General features: G+C 46.8%; 1 protein-coding gene across 1 annotated transcript in view; it reads right to left on the reverse strand.

The window, feature by feature from the left end:
• fam110b (family with sequence similarity 110 member B) overlaps positions 1-16,819 on the reverse strand; it is a 59,312-nt gene that overhangs the window by 22,301 nt on the left and 20,192 nt on the right. Inside the window, exon 2 of the mRNA XM_041803404.1 lies at positions 1,089-1,232. The gene's annotated coding sequence lies outside the window, so the exon portion shown is untranslated. The remainder of the gene's footprint in view (positions 1-1,088; positions 1,233-16,819) is intronic.

A 16,819-nucleotide genomic window follows, 5' to 3' on the forward strand; every position in this document is an offset into this window, starting at 1 on the left:
GAGACCGAGACCACCGGTGCGTCGGAGCCACAGTGACTCCGTGCGTCATGAGAGTCCACCAGCAGCACATACCGAAGCCGATGCTTTTCCTCCCCAGGGCCGGGGTGGGAGTAATCGGCGAATGCAGATGAGGGGACGTGGTGCGGGTTTCAAGGGTGGTCAGTACACGACGTTCAGTTGCATTTCCTCACGGTGGCCAGGGTGGGGACATGGTGGGGGTTGCAGGGGTGGTCAAAACATGAATATTGACAGAGGTAGCAGGAATAGAAAACACCGCGGAGGTAGGGGCAGATGTGGTAGAAGCAGTGGCGGTGGAGGCTGCAAATTAGATGAGTGAATTTACTCCCACTACAAACTCTGGGTCATACTGAAGATTTTTCTTTTGCATTATGCCTTTATCTCTAACCCCTTTCAAGCTACTGCCTTTTGAAATCTTGATATCACAATTGAATATTTTCTTGAAAAAACTCTGGCGCCCAAAGAGTTAATTAAATGTGAAACTCTTTGAATTTATGACGTTCTCTGGAGAGCTTTATTAATTATATTTGTTCAGAGTTGTTGTTTATTTCATTGTGATATATTCTTTAAATATAAAGGTTTTTATTTTCCTTAAAAGTTCCCCCTTGTGTGTTTAATGCTAAGTTGAGAAAGGTTAAGTGTTAGAATGTGATCATGCGAGGTCGTAGGCAGTTCGGCAGGTGTGTGGTCTCCAGTGGTCTGACAGTCTGGCTGAGTCGTCTAGTGTGTGCGTTCAGAGGATTAAAGATGAAAATCTTTGGACATTATCCTGAAGTCTGTGGCCTCCCACGGTTTTAAAATTATTTCAGATAAAAAAAAATTGTCTAGTGTGTGGCCTGAATAAGAGTAGCTCTGAACAATACCGCCATGAACCAGCTCACCTGAGTGGGAGGAGCCGCTGACGCAACACCTGTTAACATGGTCTGACTATTGATTGGATGAAGGTGAATGCTGAGTTAGAGTAAGGTAAACCTGCAGTTTTCTAATAAAACACCATCATGAGGGTGTTCCTCTGTTAACGCTACCCTAATGTCAGAGTTAAGGTTAGAATCAAGCAGAGAAACTTTTACCAGTTTGGAGCCGTCCTATTGGCTGGACTTGGTGTTGACCCCGAGCTTATTATCTCTTGTTAATGTTCTCCAGACTTTTGCTGCTTGATCTGGTCACCTCCCCCTTCTCCTCCAGAGGCTGCAGGTTATCAGTGGTCCTCACAGCTGTCAATCAAAGAAAACAGGAACATTTCAGTCAGTCTTCTCAGATTAAGTCAGCCATTTATCACAGCAGTATTACATGTTTGGGGCACTGTGGCAGAGTGGGTCATCAGGCAATCAGAAGGTTGAGGGTTTGACTCCCAGCTCTTGCAGTCACATGTCCATGTGTCCTTGAGCAAAACAATTAACCCTAGTTTGCTTCCACTGCTTTTTTTGGTGGCATGGGAATGGGTATGGATGTGACTGAATGGGATTAGCTGATGGCAAATTCTCTATTGCAACTTTCACTATCAGTGTGTGTGTGAACGAGCAGGTGTGACCAACAGTGTAAAAGCACTACAGAAGACTAGTAAATGACTACACAAACTCAAGTCCATGTACCATTTACCATGTTTGTTTGGCATCAGGCTCCGACTTCATCACTCCTCACAGACTTATTTACATGAAGAACTGTAAATTTTCTATCAAAATTATGTGCCCCTGGCCTGTCCACAATCCCCTCAAGTACCAGAAAAATCCATTCCCTCCTCCCCTCTTTTTCTCCACCTTTCAGAAAATGTGTGCTGAAACAAACCGTTCTCACATTTTCCCCTCATGATGTCATGTGGGGAGTTAGCCCCACCCCCAGGTTTGGTTAGCTTGGAAGGAAGCTCCGCCCTCCTCTTCTGAGGATCAGAGGAGCCACATCCATTAGGCCACATATATTCCCTGAGAGGGGTGTGGTCAGGGGCGGAGTCAGACAGATCAGTAACATTTAAAGCCACAGACAGAAACAGCTCATTCTGAGCAGGGCTGAAACAGAGTTTTTAGACATGTAGAAATCAATACTAGAGTGTTTTTACAGCAACAAACTTCACAGGCATGTTTAAATTGGTTTGTTTCTAAGACCAATATAAACTTGTCTAATAGGCACAGACGTGTGACCTTTAATAAAAACCACAGTGTGATTAAAGTTGGTTCAGCACAGCTTGTTGTTCTCTTAGTGCTTCATTTGAATGACAGACATGCTTTGAAATATTCTCACTACTGTTTTTACACTAGTTTAAACCTAACTACATAAATAGGGACTAATACTCTCTGATGGTTCCTGGACTAAATCATAAAGTCTTCTTGTTGACTCTAAGTCTTCTTGTGATGAATATGGTTCATCAGATCTTGTTTCCTGCTCTCTGACAGCAACCCTGTGCTCTGCTCTGATTGGTCGGTTGCTTCGGTCTCACTGTGTCTCTGTACAGAACCCTGTGGTCCAGATGGACGCTCAATGGGAGCTGGAGTCAGACCACATGACCAGGGAGCTGAAGGCTGGCTTCTCAGCAGAGGTTCAGCTACTGTACCTTCACCATGATTCAGGTTTGACCCTGCTGAAAGTTCATCCTGGACCGCCTGAGTCAGAGGCACACCTGTCCTGAATCAGTCCAACAGGATCTGGGATTCACAAGAGACCACAGTGAGGACAAATCCCTGACATCAGCACGCCACTCTATCAAAGATGATCATCTCAATTTAAACAGGAGCTAAGACTGTTTCAGCATCAGCTGACTGACAGATGTCAACCAGCTGATGGGTGACATCTGTCTCCTCCCTCTCTCACATGTCCATGTGTCCTTGCCAATTAACCCTAGTTCTCTTCCCCTCTCTCTCCTCCCTCTCTCCCCTCTCTCTCCTCTCTCTCTCCCCTCTTTCTCCTCTCTCTTCTACCTCTCTCTCTTCTCTCTCCTCCCTCTCTCCCCTTTCTCTACAGAAGACCTCTCTCTCTCTCTCCATGTACTCTCTCCATGTTCTCTCTCCTCTCCCTCTCTCCCTCTCTCATCTCTCCTCTCTCCCCTCTCATGAAGCTGTAAATTCTCCTCTCTCTCTTCTACCTCTCCCTTCTCTCTCCTCCCCTCTCTCCTCTCTCCTCCTCCCTCTTCTCTCCACCTCTCTCTCTTCTACCCTCTCTCTCTCCTCTCACATTTTCCCCTCATGATGTCTCTTCTACCCCTCTCTCCTCTCTCTCCACGGTTCTCTCTCCCTCTCCCCTCTCTCCGCCTCTCTCTCTCTCTCTCCCTCTCTCCATTACCTCTCTCCCCTCTCTCTCCTCTCTCTCTGCCATCCCTCTCTCTCTTCCTCTCTCATTTAAAGCCACAGACCCAGCTCATTCTCTCTGCCATCCTCTCCTCTCTCCCCTCTCTCTCTCCTCTCTCTCCCCTCTCTCTCTCTCCTCTCTCTCCCCTCTCTCTCCTCTGTCCCTCTTTCTCTTTGTCTCTCCCCGCTCTCTCCTCTCTCTCTCCTCTCTCTCACCCCTCTCTCTCAGCCCTTGTTGTTCTCTTAGTGCTCTCATTCTGACAGACATCTTTGAAATATCTCTCACTCTCTTTTACACTAGTTTCCTCTACATAAATCTAATACTCTCTGATGGTTCCTGGACTAAATCATAAAGTCTCTCTTGTCTCTCTAAGTCTCTCTTGTGATGAATATCCTCTCTCAGATCTTGTTCTCCTCTCTCTGACAGCAACCCTGTGCTCTCTCTGATTGGTCTCTCTCTCTCTTCTACCTCTCTCCCCTCTCTCTCCCCTCTCTCTCCTCTCTCTCCTCTCAATCTCTCAGACCTCTCTCATGACTCAGGGAGCTGAAGGCTCTCTCTCTTCAGCTCTCTCCTCTCACCTGATTCTCTCCTCTCTCTCTCATCTCTGGACCGCTCTTCCACACCTGTCCTGAATCTCTCTCTCCTCTCCCTCTTATTCCTCAGACCCTCCTCCCTGACATCAGCACGCCTCTCTATCTGATCATCTCCCTCTCTCTAAGACTGTCTCTCAGCATCTCTCTGACAGATGTCTCCAGCTGATCTCTCCTCTCCCCTCTCTCCCCTCTCTCTCCTCTCTCTCCCCTCTCTCTCTCTCCTCTCTCCGCTCTCTCACCTCTCTCTCCTCTGTCCCTCTTTCTCTTTGTCTCTCCCTCTCTCCTCTCTCTCTCCTCTCTCACTCTCTCTCCTCTCTCTCCTCTCTCTCTCTCTCTCTCCTCCTCTCCTCTCTGTCCCTCTTTCTCCCTTCTCTCTCTGCCTCTCGCTCTCTCCTCCCTCTCCCCTCTCTCTCCACGCTCTCTCTCCTCTCTCTCTCTCCCCTCTCTCCTCTCTCTCCCCGCTCTCTCCTCTCTCTCTCCCCGCTCTCTCCTCCCTCTCCCCTCTCTCTCCCCTCTCTCTCCTCTCTCTCCCCTCTCTCTCCTCTGTCCCTCTTTCTCCCTTCTCTCTCTTCGTCTCTCCCCGCTCTCTCCTCCCTCTCCCCTCTCTCTCCTCTCCTCCCCTCTCTCTCCGCTCTCTCCTCCCTCCTCTCTCTCCCCTCTCTCTCTCCCCTCTCTCTCCTCCATCCCTCTTTTTTCCCCTCTCTCTCCGCTCTCTCCTCCCTCCTCTCTCCTCTCTCTCCCCTCTCTCTCCTCTCTCTCTCCCCTTTCTCTCCTCTGTCCCTCTTTCTCCCCTCTCTCTCCGCTCTCTCCTCCCTCCTGTCCTCAGTAGTGAAGGTGACAGACTGCAGCAGAGCAGGAGTCCACAGTGAGATCAGATTAATCTCTGTGTTGCTCCTCTCTATGGAGTCAGTATGGTTGCAGAATTCATGTCATTGTTCTGAGATCATGACTGGTTGATTCTGGACTCACATCTTTCTTCAGTCCTCCTTCCAACCTGCCGTTCGTCTTAGACGTTCTCTGTTTCTCTGACCTATCTCTTTGAAGCACTCTAACAGCCATGCCATCATGAGGTCCAGGTCCAGGCCAGTACAGAGGACTCCTCTCTCTGCTGCTCTGGACTGAGCTGACCTTGACATCCTGTTACAGTCACTTTCTGGATTTAAAGGAACCACATTAAGCTTTGTGAGATCCTATTAATCAGCTCCACTTCTGTTTGGACAAGTTAACAGAGAGCCCTCAAAGACCTGGTCCTCGGGTATCTGGTCTGGACTATGAGGTTCAGGACAGCATATGATGGTGCAGGACAGGAACCCCTATGGATGACGATGGAACAAAAGCGGAGGGAATATCTGGCCAGTGTTGATTTTTTTAATTAATTGCTATTATAAACTGAAGTCTATAATACTGAAAATAAAACCAGCAGCTGTTTCTGTCCACCTGATGGTGCTGCGGCGCCCTTCATCCTGTGAGATCACAGCGCCGGAGAAAGTTAGGACAACAAATATGGAGGCACCAAGGAAGGACATTAGTGTGGCTTTTCCATTACATGGCACGGTTCGTCTTGACTCAGCCTGGCAGCCCAGCACAGCAGGGGGTTCTGCTTTTCCACCACAACTGAGCTACCCGTTTGATGGCGCGATTAGAGCTGATGACGCAGCGTTCTGAGCCTTCCTCGATCTCTACACTCTCTGGTCTGATTGACTTTACAGCAAAAATCAAACTGTAGACCGACAGTGCTGCAAGCTGCTGATTTTACTTTCTCCCTCTCTCTCTCTCTCTATCCACAATCAGTAAACAAACAATAATTCACGCTGATCATCCAAGGAGAGGATTTTCAGTCCCCTTATTCTTCATTTGTGGGTCTCTAGAGAGAAGAAAATGAACACAGTCATATTTTTGGATTAGGCAGTGAGAACAGTATGCTTTACTAGAGCCAGAAAAAATTAAAGACAGACTCTGTCATGGTCGAAATGTTTCAAATATCTCCAGCATTTTATCTTTTTAAAGTCTAGAATTCAAAAGAAGGGGAAAGGGTCAAACTTTTTTTGTTAATAGGTGCAGAAAAAGGTACATTCCTGGATCTGAGCCTGGTCCTTCCCGATCTCACTTGTTAGTGTGAGAAACCGCGCACAACTATCGGACCGTAGAATGAGCCCAAAAATCTGTAGTTCTGGTCTAGTGCAGGGATGTCAGACTCAATCACAGCAGGGGCCAAATCGTGAATTTGGCTCTAACGTGAGGGCCTAACTGGGTCAAAATTTCCCATAAGTTGTCAACCTCATCTTTACCGCTAACAAATTATAGGGAAAAATGAAATAATAATAATGATTTTGATGATAAATGATTTTGTGATAAAAAGTCAAAAATTACAATCATGATTTAACAGTTAAGGTACTAAAATCCTGGGAAAGGTAAATATTTGGGATTAAAATTGTATTTATTTATTTATCAAGAGTTTTGAAGGTCAAAATAAAAGATAAAATTCTAAATCCTGAGTTTTTAATGTCAAAACATGAGATAAAATGAAAAATACTGAGTTATAAAGGTCAAGTTACTATTTGGGATTAAAATTCAAAGTTAGGAGTTGAAAATGTCCAAATGTAAGATAATATTTAAATTAATGAGTTAAAAATGTCAAAATATGACTTAAAAATTAAAATCATGAATCTAAATGGTCAAAATATGAGATAAAAGTCAAAATGATGATTTAAAAAGGTCAAAATATGAAAAAAAAAAAAAATCAAAACCAAAACTTCAAGTCAGAATTGTGAGATGCAAATTAGAAAATACGAAATGAAAAACCCCTAATGGGAAAAGCGGTATAGAAAATGGATGGATGGATGGAAATGAAAACAATTGTATTTTTCCACATTCCTGATTTGTTATCAAATTATTTCAACTCTTTACTCTTCTAAATCTTATGACTTAAAAATAATATTTTCGATCATCAAGTTTAAGTTTACATCATTATACTGAAGGAAATGTGCAGATCTCATACTAAGCGGGGCGCGGCCAAACTGGTGATGGAAATGCAAATTAGCACGGATTGGTTTGGTTCAGCGCAGCCAAAAGCCGTAGTGGAAAAGCCCCATAAGACCGTAGCAGGTTTATAACCATAATATCATCTGTAAATATCACCAGACATGATGATAACTCCATCACTGCTGCACTAAAGGTGAGAGAGGCTGCAGAGCAGGGAGTTCTACAGAGCTGGGGCGGGCGTCGATGATGTAAATACAAAGATGGCTGCTCACTGTCAGAGAGTTCGCTCTGCCAAAGACGAGCTAGTTGAGGGGTGAATCCTCGCATACACTCATCTAATTGGGAACACTTGAAATGAAATCCTAACAACATGGTGCCTTGCAGCTTTACAGAGCTGAAACAGAGCGCCACAGCAGCGCCATCGCTACGTTCCAGCACCTCAGAAGGAAGCATCCCAGGGCGAGTCGACAGGACCGCAGTGGGAGCAGAAGAGTGTTAATTTCTTCAACTAAAACTACAACTAAAAAAGTTCATCGACAGCCTTTCTTTCCATGAAAAAAACTAGACTAAGACTAACAAAAATAGATCTGTGATGATTAAAACTGACAAAACTGAGTTTTGTTGTTGTCAAGATGACTAAAACTAGACTTAAATGTAATGTAGTTTTTTTTGGACATTCAAAATCCATGACATTTCTCCACTGTGGGTAAATCTGTCAAAAAATAATGTAGCTCTAGCTATACTGTTTCTCAGCTGTAGAAAGCAGGGACCCAAGGTTTGGCAGGGTGCAGAGAACACACTACCTGGGTTTGATACCAGATTTAGGCCAGAGAATAAATGCTTGGACTAAAAGTAAAGACTAAAATGTGAGGACTTTTTATGGACTAAAACTAAAAAGAATACAAATGACTAAAATGTGACTCAAACTAAAGTGCATTTCATTAAAGACTAAATCTGAGACTAAAATTAAAAACAGCTGCATGGTGCTCTGCAGCTTTACAGAGCTGAAACGGAGCGCCACTGCAGCACCGCCGCTACGTTCCAGCACCTCAGAAGGAAGCATCCCGGGGCGAGTTGACAGGTCTACAGCGGGAGCAGAACAGCGTTTTTAGACGTTTTTGTCACCGACTGAACATGATGTATCTAAACACCTCTAATCAGAAGAAACGTGCTGCTCTGCTTGTGATTATTGGACACATCCCCATATCACTGCTGCGTGCCACTCTAACGTAACGCCACGCTGTCTTCTCTCATCGTGGTCTTACGCTCTTTACTGTCAGACGTGTTTCAGGAATGAAGGCTCTGTGAAAGTCGCTGGTTTAGTCTCTGAGTGTTGTTAAATAAATCCGTTCAGCTGTTTTCTGAACGGAACACATCTCACAATGTGACCGCTGTGAAGGGAGAAATGACATAACGATGACCACAACACCAGAGCTAACAAACAAACGGGTAGCATCAGAGTGGAGACGATGACAAAACACTGAAGTCTGGATTCCAACAAGAAGGATCATCGGGATCTCAGATGTTTTTTTGACAGGACGCTGTTGGTGTTGCTTTGCTTGATGATTTACCACGGTGCGGGCGGCGTAGATGGATGACGTTCGCATATGTAGGAGAGTTCAGCCTCATTGAAACTAGGCGTCAGGTGATTATCAGCCTGCTGATTATTGAGGCTGATATTTAGTCAACTATCGATATCAGCGTCTTATTTTAGCGATCATTCTTTAATCAAAAGTCTGCTTTGCCTCACTGTGGCCGGGGAGGGAGTAATCAGCGAATGCTGAGGATGGGGGATGTGGTGGGGCTATCAGGGGGGTCAAAACACTGCGAATAGTGACGGAGATCGGGAACGAAAAACACAGCAGAGGTAAAGACATGGTAGAAGCTGTGGGAGAAAACGCACAGCCAATGGCGGTGGAGGCCACCTGGTGATGTCAGAATATGCAAATTAGATGAGTGAATTTACTCCCATCATAAACTCTGGTTCATACTGAAGATTTGTCTCATTTACAGTATGCCGTTACCTCTAACCACTTTCAAGCTACAGCCTTTTGAAATCTTGATATCAAAACTGAATATTTTCTTGAAAAACTGTGGCACCCAAAGGGTTAAGTTTAAGCACTTCCTGTTTCCTGCTGCCATGTTGCTCTGTGCTGAGAGTAAAACTGGATATTTTCTCTGGCCAGATGAAGGAGATCAGTTCCAATCATCAGTCTTTGTCTCCTGAAGTGCTAATAATCAGTATCCACCCTGAAAAACCAACATGGTGGACCCCGGGATAAAACCATGGTCTCCTAGGGTCCTCACCGCTCTCTGAGCAGGGATGATCTGCCGAAATTAAACCTGTGAGTACACACAGGTTAACAGGACAGGCTCCATGACTCAGACAGTACTGACACTGAACAGCTCTGAGGTATTACACCAACACTGAGGCTCCAGAAGGTTCCCCTGACCCTGAGGAGAACATCCTCAGGTATTCAGTCATTAACATAAGACAGACTGAACTAATCTACCAAAGATCATCTATTGACAACAGGAGCATTCACCCACCCAGAGTAAATGTCTGTTCAGAGGACTGAGGCACTCTCTCTTTTAGACCCTGACCTTGGTGACCTCACAGCCAGGGTTCAGACTTACCACAGGAGCAGTTCTTTGAGTTCCACATGGCCACTAAACATTTGACCAGCTGGCGAATGAGGAAGCAAACGATCACGGTGCACATGGTTGACCATGGCAACAGAAGGACTGATTCCTCCAGTGATGGAGAAGGTAGACGTTCAGATATCAGAGAATACAGCGATTTAAAATTAAACTTTAATAATCCAGTGAGCCAGAGGAGCAGCCACTGAGGAGTGACGACGACCTGCAGAACCAAAGGGAGGCTGAGAGCTAAGCTAATGTCATTAGCATAGATCACCTCCTCCTCACTGATTACCCCACTGCTTTAATCAGCCTGCAAGTCAAGGGCAGGCTCTAATAAAGGAGGAGCTAGAAAACATGGGGCCTGGAGAAGGAGGAGGTAGTAAACAAAGGTCCTGGAGGAGGAGGAGGAGGAGGAGAGGGAGGTAGTAAACAAAGGTCCTGGAGGAGGAGGAGGTGGAGGAGGAGAGGGAGGTAGTAAACAAAGGTCCTGGAGGAGGAGGAGGAGGAGGAGGAGAGAGAGGTAGTAAACAAAGGTCCTGGAGGAGGAGGAGGAGGAGGAGGAGAGAGAGGTAATAAACAAAGGTCCTGGAGGAGGAGGAGATAGTAAACAAAGGTCCTGGAGGAGGAGGAGGAGGTGGAGGAGGAGAGGGAGATAGTAAACAAAGGTCCTGGAGGAGGAGGAGATAGTAAACAAAGGTCCTGGAGGAGGAGGAGGTAGTAAACAAAGGTCCTGGAGGAGGAGGAGGAGGAGGAGAGGGAGGTAGTAAACAAAGGTCCTGGAGGAGGAGGAGGAGGAGGAGGAGGAGAGGGAGGTAGTAAACAAAGGTCCTGGAGGAGGAGGAGGAGGAGGAGGAGGAGAGGGAGGTAGTAAACAAAGGTCCTGGAGGAGGAGGAGGAGGAGGAGGAGGAGAGGGAGGTAGTAAACAAAGGTCCTGGAGGAGGAGGAGGAGGAGGAGGAGGAGAGGGAGGTAGTAAACAAAGGTCCTGGAGGAGGAGGAGGAGGAGGAGAGGGAGGTAGTAAACAAAGGTCCTGGAGGAGGAGGAGGAGGAGTAGAGGAGATAGTAAACAAAGGTCCTGGAGGAGGAGAAGGAGGAGGAGAGAGAGGTAGTAAACAAAGGTCCTGGAGGAGGAGGAGGAGGAGGAGAGGGAGGTAGTAAACAAAGGTCCTGGAGGAGGAGGTGTTAGTAAACAAAGGTCCTGGAGGAGGAGGGAATAGTAAACAAAGGTCCTGGAGGAGGAGGAGGAGGAGGAGAGGGAGATAGTAAACAAAGGTCCTGGAGGAGGAGGAGATAGTAAACAAAGGTCCTGGAGGAGGAGGAGGAGGAGAGGGAGGTAGTAAACAAAGGTCCTGGAGGAGGAGGAGGAGGAGGAGGAGAGAGAGGTAATAAACAAAGGTCCTGGAGGAGGAGGAGATAGTAAACAAAGGTCCTGGAGGAGGAGGAGGAGGAGGAGGAGGAGGAGAGGGAGATAGTAAACAAAGGTCCTGGAGGAGGAGGAGGAGGAGGAGAGGGAGGTAGTAAACAAAGGTCCTGGAGGAGGAGGAGGAGGAGGAGAGGGAGATAGTAAACAAAGGTCCTGGAGGAGGAGGAGATAGTAAACAAAGGTCCTGGAGGAGGAGGAGGAGGAGGAGGAGGAGAGGGAGGTAGTAAACAAAGGTCCTGGAGGAGGAGGAGGAGGAGGAGGAGGAGAGGGAGGTAGTAAACAAAGGTCCTGGAGGAGGAGGAGGAGGAGGAGGAGGAGAGGGAGGTAGTAAACAAAGGTCCTGGAGGAGGAGGAGGAGGAGGAGAGGAGTGGGAGGTTGTAAACCAAGGTCCTGGAGGAGGAGGAGGAGGTGGAGGAGGAGAGGGAGGTAGTAAACAAAGGTCCTGGAGGAGGAGGAGGAGGAGGAGGAGGAGAGGGAGGTAGTAAACAAAGGTCCTGGAGGAGGAGGAGGAGGAGGAGAGGGAGGTAGTAAACAAAGGTCCTGGAGGAGGAGGAGGAGGAGGAGGAGAGGGAGGTAGTAAACAACGGTCATGGCGGGGGAGGAGGAGGCGGAGAGGGAGGTAGAAAACATGGGGCCTGGAGAAGGAGGAGATAGTAAACAAAGGTCCTGGAGGAGGAGGAGGAGGTGGAGGAGGAGAGGGAGGTAGTAAACAAAGGTCCTGGAGGAGGAGGAGGAGGAGGAGAGGGAGGTAGAAAACATGGGGCCTGGAGAAGGAGGAGATAGTAAACAAAGGTCCTGGAGGAGGAGGAGGAGGAGGAGGAGAGGGAGGTAGTAAACAAAGGTCCTGGAGGAGGAGGAGGAGGAGGAGAGAGAGGTAGTAAACAAAGGTCCTGGAGGAGGAGGAGGAGGAGGAGGAGAGAGAGGTAATAAACAAAGGTCCTGGAGGAGGAGGAGATAGTAAACAAAGGTCCTGGAGGAGGAGGGAATAGTAAACAAAGGTCCTGGAGGAGGAGGAGGAGGAGGAGAGGGAGATAGTAAACAAAGGTCCTGGAGGAGGAGGAGGAGGAGGAGAGGGAGGTAGTAAACAAAGGTCCTGGAGGAGGAGGAGGAGGAGGAGAGGGAGATAGTAAACAAAGGTCCTGGAGGAGGAGGAGATAGTAAACAAAGGTCCTGGAGGAGGAGGAGATAGTAAACAAAGGTCCTGGACGAGGAGGAGATAGTAAACAAAGGTCCTGGAGGAGGAGGAGATAGTAAACAAAGGTCCTGGAGGAGGAGGAGATAGTAAACAAAGGTCCTGGAGGAGGAGGAGATAGTAAACAAAGGTCCTGGAGGAGGAGGGGATAGTAAACAAAGGTCCTGGAGGAGGAGGAGGAGGAGGAGGAGGAGAGGGAGGTAGTAAACAAAGGTCCTGGAGGAGGAGGAGGAGGAGGAGGGGGGGGAGGTAGTAAACAGTGGGGCTGGAGGAGGAGGAGGAGGAGGAGGAGAGGGAGGTAGTAAACAAAGGTCCTGGAGGAGGAGGAGGAGGAGGAGGAGAGGGAGGTAGTAAACAAAGGTCCTGGAGGAGGAGGAGGAGGAGGAGAGGGAGGTAGAAAACATGGGGCCTGGAGAAGGAGGAGATAGTAAACAAAGGTCCTGGAGGAGGAGGAGGAGGTGGTGGAGGAGAGGGAGGTAGTAAACAAAGGTCCTGGAGGAGGAGGAGGAGGAGGAGAGGGAGGTAGAAAACATGGGGCCTGGAGAAGGAGGAGATAGTAAACAAAGGTCCTGGAGGAGGAGGAGGAGGAGGAGAGGGAGGTAGTAAACAAAGGTCCTGGAGGAGGAGGAGGAGGAGGAGAGGGAGGTAGTAAACAAAGGTCCTGGAGGAGGAGGAGGAGGAGGAGGAGAGGGAGGTAGAAAACATGGGGCCTGGAGAAGGAGGAGATAGTAAACAAAGGTCCTGGAGGAGGAGGAGGAGGTGGTGGAGGAGAGGGAGGTAGTAAACAAAGGTCCTGGAGGAGGAGGAGGAGGAGGAGAGGGAGGTAGTAAACAAAGGTCCTGGAGGAGGAGGAGATAGTAAACAAAGGTCCTGGAGGAGGAGGAGATAGTAAACAAAGGTCCTGGACGAGGAGGAGATAGTAAACAAAGGTCCTGGAGGAGGAGGAGATAGTAAACAAAGGTCCTGGAGGAGGAGGAGATAGTAAACAAAGGTCCTGGAGGAGGAGGAGATAGTAAACAAAGGTCCTGGAGGAGGAGGAGATAGTAAACAAAGGTCCTGGAGGAGGAGGGGATAGTAAACAAAGGTCCTGGAGGAGGAGGGGATAGTAAACAAAGGTCCTGTAGGAGGAGGAGCAGGACACGGTCTGATCATAGAGGTATGCTGTTTGAGGAGCAGAACCAGGATCAATCAGAGACTAGTCCACAGGTACCTTCAGGCCAGATTTTGTTCAGACCTTCTCTGACTTTAAACCATGCTAGACCTCAGATACAAGGGTTAAACTTGTTTTTAATATGAGAACCCTCTGAGGAAACCATCTAGACCCTCACACTGAACAGCTGATCATAGCGGCCATTCCACAGACATGAGATCTCACAGAAACTCAGGGTAGAACATGGAGGACGATCATCGGCTGACTGACGGTGTGGCATTCTGTTTGACAGTGAAGACAAAAATCAAGAAAAAAAAAAACAAGAAATCCTGACTGAGACCAAGTCAGAGATCAGCTTATATGTCCACAGATGCTGATTGGTCCACTAACCACTCATTAGGAGGGTAGACAGTCTGCCAATCACACCATCAACCAGTGACCAGTGGACCAGTCCCACCAGAGCTGCTGACTAACTGAACAGTTAGTGGACTAGTCATTGGCTATGGGGTTAATAGGTAACTGAACAGGTAACAGGTAACTATTTACCCCTCCATAACCATTGACTAGTCCAGTAACTGTTCAGTTATCTATTAACCCCTCTACAGCCCCTGACTGGTCAATCAATCTGATTTTAAAGTTGGTGACTGGACAACTAATAACTCGTTAGCATGTGACCAGTATACTTACAACTCCATAACCAAAGACTATTTGACTAACAGTTCTCATTGGTCCTGACTAGTATCCCAACCACTTTTCCCATAATTGGTTACTTGTTGACCAACCTCCCCACCACAGGTGACTTGTAGGACTTGGACACTGCACACCTGAGTATTATCAATCACCACTGGAGGGAGCTGATGAGTCCCGAATCAGGCCTAAACTAGCTAGTGGGTATGTGTAGAGATGTTCTTGGTGGGTCGATGAAGGGAGGTGTGTCCGTCAGAACAAAAAAGAAATGTATTCCATACAGAAACAGGTCTGTTTGTATCTTTATTTCTGGAAATGTCTGAAACTGAAAGGTAAAAGTCCCATTCTAGATCCTTTTAAGGTGGTTTGTTATGACCTCTGAGTGTGTTCAGGTTCAAACTTCCACCTTCTCCTTTAATAAAACCTGAGTGGTTGGTATAAAACAGACATGTGCGAGGGATGGTGATGGTGGGTCCTGATGTTAGACCAGCTGATAGCCAGTGATGGATCCATCCTACCAACCTGACAGAGATCCTGTTCAGTAGAATATCCGACTGTTTCTGTACCAGCCTAGCAGCCCTATAAGGCCAGCCCAGGGGTCAGCATTGCACCAGGCCCTCTCCCCCGTTACTGTGAAACCTGCAGCACTATCCAGTGATCAGCTGTGATCAGCTGTGATCAGCTGTGACGGCTCTGCTCTAGAGAAACATGAGGATGTTTGTGTTTCTGTGTTTCTTTCTGAGCTCTGGGATCGATGGAGTCACTAATCAGGGTTAACCAGATCAGAGGAGGCACCGAGGTTAATCCACTGCTCTACACAGCCACACAGAGACGGCTGGCCTGATGAACTCTGGGGCTTTGGTGGCCTCAATCCAGTCCACCCCCCTACCCACCAAAACAGACTGGAAGGACTTTCTCCTGACTGGTCTGATTCCATAAACCCTGCCCCCATGGTCAGTTTGGGACACTAATTATCAACAAGACTGGGATCTTCAAGGACACTGAATGTCACAGGACTTTAATGTGTCTAACTGGCTGAACTAGCACAGGTCAGCCGTCCTTCATGGTATAGTGGTGCTGAACCTAGGGCTGGGCAACCAATCCAAATTAAGATCGAATTACAATCTGTAATCTGACTGTAATCTTCAAATCCCAGTGGAGTAAAGGTAAGGTAGTCTGAAATAGAGAGGTCTGTGTCTGAAATAAAGAGTAGGGCTGTGTCTGAAATAAAGAGTAGGGCTGTGTCTGAAATAAAGAGTAGGTCTGTGTCTGAAATAAAGAGTAGGGCTGTGTCTGAAATAAAGAGTAGGGCTGTGTCTGAAATAGAGAATAGGGCTGTGTCTGAAATAGAGAATAGGGCTGTGTCTGAAATAGAGAATAGGGCTGTGTCTGAAATAGAGAATAGGGCTGTGTCTGAAATAGAGAGTAGGGCTGTGTCTGAAATAGAGAATAGGGCTGTGTCTGAAATAGAGAGTAGGGCTGTGTCTGAAATAGAGAATAGGGCTGTGTCTGAAATAGAGAGTAGGTCTGTGTCTGAAATAGAGAATAGGTCTGTGTCTGAAATAAAGAGTAGGGCTGTGTCTGAAATAGAGAATAGGGCTGTGTCTGAAATAAAGAGTAGGGCTGTGTCTGAAATAGAGAATAGGGCTGTGTCTGAAATAGAGAGTAGGGCTGTGTCTGAAATAGAGAGTAGGGCTGTGTCTGAAATAGAGAGTAGGGCTGTGTCTGAAATAGAGAATAGGGCTGTGTCTGAAATAGAGAATAGGGCTGTGTCTGAAATAGAGAATAGGGCTGTGTCTGAAATAGAGAATAGGGCTGTGTCTGAAATAGAGAGCATCTCCAACCCAGCACTCCACCATCATTGCTGGGTCAGAAACCTAAAGGCAGTCACAAATGCGGCCACTGCAACCACTGCACTAATGTTACACAGACAAAAACTTTCCTGGACTCCACTACACAAAAACAACACACCATTAACCATTTCATTAACTGTAAAACAACTTTGTCATCTACAAGCTGGAATGTCCAACCTGCAAAGCATTTTACATCGGCAGAACAAAAAGATGTTTATGGGACAGACTGGCAGAATACAAATATGCAACCAGAACTGGAAACACTAACTACCCTATGGTGAAACATTACCTTGAACTTCACAACAGTAACCCAGCAACATTACAAGCTACTGGCATTGACCACATTCCATCCTCCTTAAGGAAAGGAGACAGACAAAAGGAACTAAATCAATGGGAGGCTTTCTGGATTTTTAAATTACAGGCCACTTCACCCCCTGGTCTGAATGAAGAGTTGGACTTCACTGTTTTCTGTGAAGAACTGTTAATTGTTTTTTAAAAACTGAACATCTTTTTTGTTTTTACCCTACAGTGATATGATATTGTGCACTGTTTATTTATCTTTGTCATGTGAATATATTCTATAAGTGAGGTTTTTTTCTATGTCCTTTGACCTATAATAACACCATCTGTTGGCCATTTTATATGTTCACACCCTCTGTAGGCCATCACCTTTATGCCTAGTTGGCAGGTTCCTATTGGCCAGGACCAATTTAAAAGAACCTACAGCTTCCAGGCTTCTGTTTGTTTGACTTCCTGATGAAGGCTTGATGCCGAAATGTGTTGAAGTGTACTTTTAAGGTCTACACATGACCATGCCGTGAGAATAAAGGCATTTTAATGCTTAAAGAGAGTGCCTTGGAGTTTTCTTCCTGTTATCAACAGCCCTATTCTCTATTTTAGACACAGCCCTGCCCCTGACCTCTAGCTGCTCCTAACCCTAAAATCTAACCACCTCTAACCCTTCCTTTTGACCTCCCCTAACCTCTCACCACCTCTAACCT

This window comes from Cheilinus undulatus, linkage group 13 (genome assembly GCF_018320785.1).
Source record: "Cheilinus undulatus linkage group 13, ASM1832078v1, whole genome shotgun sequence".
NCBI classification, from domain to species: Eukaryota; Metazoa; Chordata; class Actinopteri; order Labriformes; family Labridae; genus Cheilinus; species Cheilinus undulatus.